This window comes from Pinus tabuliformis, chromosome 8 (genome assembly GCF_031772625.1).
Source record: "Pinus tabuliformis cultivar Carrire ecotype Pingquan chromosome 8, CPIR1, whole genome shotgun sequence".
Lineage (NCBI taxonomy): Eukaryota > Viridiplantae > Streptophyta > Pinopsida > Pinales > Pinaceae > Pinus > Pinus tabuliformis.
This window is the reverse complement of record NC_142294.1, coordinates 11485042-11495383: the sequence shown is the minus strand read 5'-3', so window position 1 is coordinate 11495383 and position 10342 is coordinate 11485042.

Sequence of the window (10342 nt, the reverse complement as noted above, 5' to 3'; positions counted from 1 at the left end):
CCATTCAAACTTCTTCCCTTTTCATTGAAAGGATGTAATAGGATAGGAAATATGTGAGATGTTCCTAATGAACCTCTTGTAGTAACCTGCTAGCCCCATGAATGATCTAACCTCATCCACATTTCTAGGTGCTTCCCATTCCATGATAACTCTAATCTTTTCTAGGTCTACTGTTATGCCTTCCTTGGAAACAACATGTCCCAAGTAATGAACTTGTGTATGAAAGAAACTGCACTTACCAAGTTTGGCATACAACCAATACTCTATTAGCAATCTTAACACTGCTACTAAATGTTTTGCACGCTCTTATTCATTCTTAGAATATATCAATATGTCATCAATGAAAACCATCACAAACTTGTCCAAATAAAGACGCTATTCATCAAACACATGAAAGTAGCTGGAGCATTAGTGAAACCAAAAGGAACCATAACAAATTCATAATGCCCATACCTGGTTTTGAAAGTAGTCTTGTAGATGTCCTCTTCTTTGATATGTACATGATGGTACCCTAATCTTAAATCAATCTTCGAGAACGCTACTTCTCCCTTCAACTGATCAAATTAGTCTGCGACAAAGGATACTTGTTTTTTATTGTCACCTTGTTCAGCTGCCTGTAATCAATACATAACTTGAGAGTACCACCCTAGCGATACACTTGGCCTAATCTATCCCTTGTCAAGCATTTCCTTAAGCTACAACTTTAATTCCACCAACTCTGGAGTGCTCATCATGTAAGGTACCTTTGATGTTGGTGCTGCTCCCGACGTCAACTCAAGAGAAAATTCCACTTCCCCGTGAGGAATTAACTTTGAAATCTTTGTTGGAAATACATCCTGAAACTACTGCAAAACTAGATACCCCTTTAAGAATTCAGCATCCTCAACATCCTTCCCTTTGTCACTGGAAATATGAACTGCAAACATCACACACCTTTTCCTACTACCACGCTTTTCCAACATAGTTGTAACCATTCTCATTGATGTAGGATTCTTCTTACCTGGTAATATTCACCTCTCTCCATCATCATCCAAGCACTCAATATCCTTATCATAACAATCTACCTTAGTCCTGTTAATGTACAACTAATCCATACCGAACAACATATTGTATGATCCTAATGGAAGCACATTTAGATGCACTGACATAGACATACCATTCAGCTCAAATGCACAAGATCTTACCCAATGATGAACTCTTTTCTTGGTACCTGTAGCCAACTACACCAACCAAGACTCTGCATGCACTCATTTATTCAAGCAACACTTATCCACGGACTGATATAACTATAGCTAGATCCAAGGTCAATCAAAATAGAAACAACTTTATCACAAAGCTTACCTTCCATATCGATAATAGATGACTAATGATCAACCTAGCTATTATCCAACGCTACATAAATATGAGGAATACTCTGTCCAGCATCCCCAACTGTCTGTGCTTCCTGAGCACTGTATATCTGCGGTTTATCACCCTGATGTTGTGTACAATCTCTCCTATAATGATCCTTGCGACAAGTCCAACACTGTAAAGGTTTCCTGCTATCTCCCTTGTTTTGCTCCTCAGACTGAAATCCCTATCCTTTGTTAACTGCATTGAACTTCTTATGCAACACTACCTTCACCTTGTCATTGTATCCTGAGTTTTTCCACTCTTCTTATACCACTTTCCTTTATTACTCTATTTACTTTTCCAAACCTTATTAGACTCAGTCTTGCGCTTCGATTGCTCATAATAGTGCTTCAACTTTTTGATGGCTTCCTCCAATGATCTAGGCTCATCAAACTCAATCTTGTCTTTGAACGAGACTAGAAACCCACTGATCAATCTTTGAATATTTTCTTTCTTCTCCTTAAGATAAGGCACATATCTCAACAAATCCAAGAATATGCTAGTATACTCCTCATTGGTCATAGATTTCATCTTCAACTCATAGAACTCCTTTTCCCTGTCATCATAGTATCTTTTTGATAGATACTTCTTCCTGAAAATTCTCTTTAGCTCACTCCAAGTCAACTCCTCTTCTTGAATGCCTCTAACATTCTTTACATCTTCCCATCAAATGTTTGATTTTCCTTTAAGGTTGAAAGTAGCTATCATGGCTTTCATATTTTCAAAATAATCATGCAATCTCAAAAAACTATTCATCCCAAGCAACCAAGCTTCTACATCTTGTGACTTATGCATTTCTCCATAAAATGTAGGAGGCTTTGCTCTCTTGAAATCCTCTGGCAAGTATTGCTTCTCACTGCTCATATACGGACGGTGGCAGTGATGACGATGATGTCTCTCTGAACTAGAACTATAACAGAACCCACAGTAATCATCCCTCCTTTTAGGTGTATCAAAGAACCTACCATCTATGACTGTGTCATCCTACCAAGCATGTATCTTACTTGAGACCTACTGCCATATGCCCCATTAGTCCTTTCCTCCTGTCCATGACTGATTCTAAGTGATCCTTGTCTCTGCGAATTTGATAGACTCTAAAGGATGACTACATTAACTTCCACTTGTTTTTCTCATGCTCTAGAAAATCTTTCCTATGATTGAATGATTATGTCATTATCTGCATTACAAATTCTGATCTTTGCTTTCCAACTTCTCAATGTATCTTCTACGTCAAGGGAATACTCATTGCCATGTTGTTCATCTAATCTGTAGGGAGAATCACGTGAACTGTAGTCCACCATTTTGCTTGTCATCTTGATCTTCTTCTTCTTGAAAACATACCATGTTAGAGAAACCAAATATAAACATGATAAAACCTTCCTCATGTTCAGGGGAGGCTATCTCGTATGCACAATCAATTCAGATTAGCACAACATATGTACATATAAAGAAATCAACATATCAATCATCTCAACATCAACATCATCAACCTCTACATGATGACACAACTACAACAAGGACTATCACAATGCATGCATAGCTTCACATAGAAAACTAACATGTATGCATGACCAATAGATTCCGCCCATCTAGTCCAAGTGTTTGAACCTGGGAGCTCCGATACTAATCTGTAACCACCCCTACCCACATTTACCCAATTTCATCGGTCTTCTAGGGTAAACATGAGACAAAGAGTTACTATGACATGACTCGACCTCCAAGCTTCAGATAAGGAAGTGAGACCTATAAACTAACCATAAACTGACAACTCACAACATCCCTCAGGTCTACAGGACACTCAGGGGCCATAGGACCACCTCAGGTGACCCAACCTTGAGCTGGGGTTTTCTTTTATCACAAATTAACCCCCAATCGCATGCATGACAAGGCCTGGGTGATCTTGAAGGCATCTAACCGCATGCACAACACTGCCTAAATGCGATTGTGACCCAAATTGCCCAGTTCAGAGGATGTGGTCCTCAGATCTGAGCCATTATTCCAGGTCAGCCTCTAGACCATTGCTGGGAACTACCTAAGACTTCTCAAAATCATTATTAACATGAATATAAAGCTAAACATTCAAACTCTAATAGAAAACTTGATCTAAACTGACCAAAACATACTAGGCATTTCGTCAAACACATGGCAAACATGTAAGCTACAGGTCATGAATGCATATATGATCCTAAAGGTTTTAGATTCATCTGAGAATCATTGAGAAGGCCCTATGCCCTCTCCCAATATCTACAACAACATTTATTAGTCCATGCATTCATCAAATGATCGATAACTATACAATTCATGATAAGAGTCATAGATGATAATCATCATATAATCATCATATAATCAACATATAAACAAAAAATAATCAACATGTAAACCATGGAAACTCATAATATCACCAAAATAATCGCTAAAAATATACATGAATCACAATAGAATAATAGCTCTTATTAACACATGAAAATACCAACCAAGTCAGGGACTTCCACATACCACCCGACCATAGATTGGGTTGAACCAAATCTCTCTTTCATCCAATCACCCCCGTGCCATATTCCAAGCATGAATGTGGGATTTTATGGAATAAACCAAACCAATGCTTCCAAAGGCAAAACCACCTCAACCCTCAACCGGTGATTCCACCTCACGGTCAGAAATCATTAACACCAACAAGATCGGTCTCTACCTAAGCTATTCAGGGCTCCAGGAACTAGTAACTCAATCCATAACCTTCCACAGATCAAGAGAGTTTGTCCAACCGACTCCAGGAACTAGTATCTAAACCCACTAAGGGCTCCGGAGCATTTGTCCCAACCTAGGCTCTAGGAATAGTAACTCAACCCAAGTTGTTATAGGGCTTCTAAAGCCTTTGTTCTAACCCACATCCATAAGGAATTATGAACGCCAATCAACAAACAATCATGGAAAAAACCAATGTAACACCCTCCTCCCACATCTACCCAAGTAACTGACCAACTGGAGTAAACATGTGACAAAAAGTTACTATGATATGATTCAACTCCCTATGTATCAGTTAAGTAAGTGGAACTGACAGAACACAAACAACTTGACCTTCTACACCTGCAACAGAACCCCCATGAGCCATCCATCCCATCTAGGTGATTAGCCCCTGAGACAAATTGACATTTTTCTTCATTAAAGCCTCAATCGCTCCCTTGAAATGGGCATGCATGCGATTGGGAACCTCAAGTCGCTCCCACAGCAAGGCATGCCTGTGATTGGGGACTTTTCCAAGTTGTTCTATGCCAACAACTCCAGATTTTGTGCCACTTTTTCAGGGCCAGGACTCAGGCCACTACCCATAACTCCATGAAACTTCCAAAATTGATTAACATCAAAATAGTGATACAAATGCAAATACTTGAACGAGGACTTGAATGGAACCCTACTAGCCATGAGATGGATTTCGTCAAACAATATGCATTCTACAGGTTTAAACAACATATCTGAGCATAGGGGTCTCATACTTATTTGAGAATCACTAAGAAGCATTGATGCCTCATCACAATAACTGAATTACCGTTTATTAAGCCATATTTTCATTGTACATCCAGTGATTAACCAAAACATGATGAGAGCCATACATTATCACTATCTTAAAACTCACTCATAACCAACAAAAATATAAAGGATAAAACATCCATATAAGCCACATATAAATAAGTATATTTACCAATTAAATGCCAACAAGAAAGAGCTCCTATTGATGATTGCATAACCCGACCAAGTATGGGACTTCCACATTCCACCCAACCATAGATTGGTTGAACCAAATCTCTCTTAAGCCAATCACCCCCGTGCCATATTCCAAACATGAATGTGGGATCTCATATAACAAATCCATCAAAACCAAACTAGGGCTTCCAGAGGAAAAGCCACCTCAACCCTCAACCAATGATTCCACCCCATGGTCATACATCACTAACCATCACAAGATTGATCTCTGCCCAAGTTGTCTAGGGCTCTAGAGAGTTTGTTCCAACCAAGGCTCCAGGACTAGTAACTCAACCCAAATTTGTTGTTGGGCCCCAAAGTGTTTTTCCAACCAAGGCTCTAGGACTATTAAATCAACCCACCAAGGGCTCTAGAATGTTTGTCCAACCAAGGCTCCAGGACTAATAACTCAACCCACCAAGGATTCTAGAGAGTTTTTCCAGCCAAGCCTCCAGAAAGTAATAACTAAACCCACAACCAAAGGAACTTGAGAATCAACCAAAAAACAAAAGGGAAAGACTCCCACAACACCATGGCTATCGAGCAAATGACAGGGCTAGGAAAAACCACTGTCAATCCAGGCAATCCTCCATGTCAATGATAGATCATGACAAATAAACCACATGCATATGCCATGCATGCCAAAACTAGTAAGGAAATCATATATGCAACTCGGTACCCATAAGCAAAACCCGTTGTAGTTGTTGATCCCGATGTCCTCGTGCAGTTTCCTGCTCTTCCTTTGCCTTAGTTCTCTAAGCTCCAAGTATGCCACACTCCTCCAAGAGTGCTCCAAGAAAACTCTAAGTGTCCAAGAGTATTAGAGAGAGATTATAATAAAGAGCTCCAAAATTGAATTGACAAAAGCTTGCCCACTTATCCTCAGAAGCCTTTTTATTCATGAGGCCTCTATTTTCTTCAATTTCCATTATTTTCCTTCATTTTCCTCCTCACATGCAACATGTAACCTTTAACTTTCCTTTTCTCCTATTTTCCATTATTTTCATAAATAAAATGGCAATTAATGCCTCATGCCTTTCCAAATCCTTTGCCAATTTCCTTAGCCATAATACAGCGAAATGAACACCCACTAGGATGTTTTTCCCACCATTCAACTTGGAATACGTGTCCCATGACTATGGTTATTATTTGCCTTTATTAACTTTATTACATGGATTTTTAACCAAGGTTGTTATAGAACTCTCCCCCTTAGGGGAATACCGTCATTAGTGTTCAATGGCACCTACAAACCAACAAACCATTGAAAACAAAACATACTGCCTGTGGAGCTTTATAATACAGCTCGTTGCAGTATTTACAATGACATCCTATTGAAAACATAACAACATACCGCTTACATGAGCTTTATAACACAACTCGTTAGGGTATTTACAATAATAACCACATATACTCATGCACATTTTGTTCAACAAGCAAATAACCATACTGTCTATGAAGATTTATAAATCGAGCTCGATACAATATTTACAATAATATACACATATACACATATGTACATTTGCTCAACCAACAAATAAAAGGATACGATGCTTGCATCCACAACAAGGGAATCCAGAGGATTACACCTCCACCCTCAAAGTAATACCAGGATTCACCTCCTTCCCAGGAAGTCCATAATCCACTGGCAAAGTCAAAACTGCATCCAATGTCCAGGGCTACAATCCTGCGCCACTTGTCCTCTCAGTGAATAGTTAGACTCATTGTTCCAGGGCACACTCCCAATGTGCATCTGATTCCATCTAGAAATTCTAATGACCAAAATAAATCCATCCCAAATAGGCATATGGCCACACAAATCAGAATGAATAAGTGCAAGACTTCTATGTGCTCTAGAAGCATAATCATGAAATGGTTGTTTGCCATGTTTTCCTAGGTTACAAGCATCTCATTACTTCAATTTAATTATAATAGTTTGAAAACCAGAAACAACATTTCTGTTCAACAAATGTAGTTTGTCATAGTTAAGATGTCCAAATATTGCATGCCACAGAAGACTTGATTGCAATATTCCTTCATTGTACTGAGAACTGTGTTCAAAGTTCTCTGCATGAGCATATGTTCCTTGCAGCTTTAACATTCTTTCCTCCTCTATTCCAATCATGACAACTATGTTGTTTGAAGCTTTTGTTATCTCTACTTTTCCATCAGACATATGAATGAAGTGTCCTTGTTGGCGAACATGAACAAGGGAAAATTTTCTTTATAGTTTTGGAAGGTAGAGTACATCATTCAAAATAAAGTCAGGAAATCCATGAAGTTTAAGCCCGATGGCACCAAGTCCAGATGTCTTAAGGTTTGACTTGTTTGAAAAGCAAATTGATCCATCTACATTGTCACTAAAGTATTCAAAGATGTTTTTCTGGAAGGTCATATGGTAGGTTGCACCGGTATCAAGTAACCATCATTTGTCCAAGAAGAAAATTATGTATGAAATAGATCTTCAATTTCTTCAATATTACAATCAACAATAATATAATGAGAAGATTTAGGTGCTTTACCTTCCCTAGATCTGGTGTTTTACCTTCGTCTTCTTTGCATTCTTTCTTGATTCTTTCCAAAGGGGTTTTTCATTCTTGCTTGATTCTTTCCCAAATGGATTTTGCATATGGTTGCATCATGTCCATCTCTACTACAATGAATATAGTGGAGATCAGATCTTCCTCCTTTTGTAGGTTTGGCCATAATATGACCAATAGACACCCCAAGGTAAATGTACAAACTTTAGGCAACTTAAAAACACCCACATCTAGTAAAGCTAAAACAATTTGATCATATATTGGAAATATTGAGTGTACTTGCTTCACTATCATGCCAACCTCTTTGATTCAAGAATGGGTAATTGGCATCTAGTTAGAATAGATGGTTGAATATCCCAATGCATCTAAGACAATCTGTTCTACCATTATTATATGTATATTTTTCTGGAGAAGGCTAACCAAATATTGGGGTTCATAGTTCGTTGCTGCTACAAGAAGAGCCTTTATGCTTGCCCTTTTCTTGTATTGACTTTCCTTCCCATAATCCTTAGCAATGAAACAAAATCATTCAAGGTTCACAAGTTAAAGTATCTGGCTTGACCATCAACATATGAGTTGAATGACTCACCTTTGCAACAAGAACCAAGTCACCCAAGGAATTCATCTAGCTCCTGACCTATTCTTGCTTTCTCCCATAAGCCTCCATGAAGGCTTTAATAATGGAAACATCCCCAATTCCAAGCTCCACCCCCTCATGTGCATGGGCCACTTTATTCACAGAAAGATAAACCACTGGGAACAAATCTCCTGACATTGTGGTGATCACGGTTTCAAACACGTTGCATAAAATCTCCATGATGATGATTCTACTAGACTCGTTAGATGTCAAGTCTAGTGCTTAGGAAAGAAATAAGAAAGGAAAGTGCTCGTCGTCCTTCTAGAATGTGACAACCTTGGGTCCAAATTTAAAGGCCTTGTTTGAGAGCTCGACAATCTTATCATCAATAAATAGAGGAGCTACCCTGCATTGTTCAACCTCTTCAGCTATGACAACCATCTTGGTGGATTCCTTTTCCTTGGTCATGTGCTTTAATTGTGGCCAACCTTTCTTCTCAGAGGTTTCACAGGTAGGTCCCATCAAGATGTTTGTGATAGTTCTTTCACTCATGGTGTTGATTCTCGGGGTGGAAGACAAACTTTCACATATGGGAAAGGCTGATAGCATGTTGGCGGGTTGACAAGAGAAAGGGTTCAAGGTCAAAGCCAAGAAAAACTTTAGAATGGAATGTGAAGAATGGAGCCTCAACATCAACACTTGTAATAGTTAAATAAGAAGGACCCTCTCATAAGAGCTTTGGCTAGCTTGCAGAGGCCAAAATAAGAAAAATAATAATCTATGGTCTAATGCAGGGTGGAGGAAGCATTTTATCTAATGAATTGTCTATAATAACTCATCATTGTAACGTAAAATGATCCACCGCCTAAGATATATTATATGACACATCAATTTATAGAATTTGGCAAACCAAATGTTGATTCCAACCATTTTGATATTCAAATGCAAATCCACATTCACTCATAAGGAACTTGTTGGGGTATGCATTCAGGTGTAGTTAACACACATGGAAAAGTAGATGTGAGGACCTCGAGTCAGCACCAAAGCCAACGGGCACCCATGAACAATTGGAGTGGCGAAAAATCGATATGGAACCAAGTTCAGGAGATCGCACGATGAGGCGCGACCGCACAAGGCAAGCCCATGCGATGAGGAGCGACTTAGTGAAGACTTGGAGGCATGACGAGCACGCCTATGTGGTGAGCGCACCCACATGGAGGAGGGGTTCCCATGTTCACATAGGGGCAACATGTATGAGTTGAAGGGGCGCACACCTTGGGCGCGCCCGCATGATGGCGAGGCATAGGGCGTTGTGCTAGGAAAGATGTTGCAGGCATGTCACGACAGGTTCGCCCGCCCACAAAACCTGGCATAATGGAGGGGATGTGAGGGAGAGCACACACAAAACATGACGACAACCCAACTCAGCAAACTGCGCCCATGGGCTTGCTCGCACCCAAGATAGGGGTGCTCGAGTTTCATGACAGGAAGGACATAGCAAACAAGGCAAGCAAGGGCGAGTTGAGGGCCAGTGCGACATGAAATGAATGACACGACAAAAATGGAGAGCAGTAGCATGGAGCACCAAGAAAGCACCCCCTCGCCCAGTGAGGGGCGCTCGCACATCCGTAGGCATGTTCGTCTGAGGGTGCACCCACTCAACAAGGGTCACCCATGAAAATTGAAGGATAGGCTCTTTGAATGAAGGGGTGTCAACCCATGAAAATGAAATAGGTCGAACACATATAAATATAAGGGAGAGGCAATCGACTAAGGCAACAAGCAAGCAAGTTTGACCAAGCAAAGGAAGATCATAGAAATAGGTCGCACAAGAAGGGGTGAGTCTGCTATATGGTAGAAACTCAAGATAGATCGCGCGACGCAGGGAGAACATAACAAACGACTGTAGGGCAAGGCGAGGCTCGCACAACTTGGGCAACTTTGTTGGGGTTTTTTTTGGGGGTGGAAATTTTGGGGTTTCTTGGTAGGTCGAGAGTGTCGGGCATGAATACATGTTTTGAAGCATTGGGTGGATGAGTTCACTAGTCTAGGCAACGCAACTACCACACCATTGTACTTCTAAAATATTAAGTGTTGT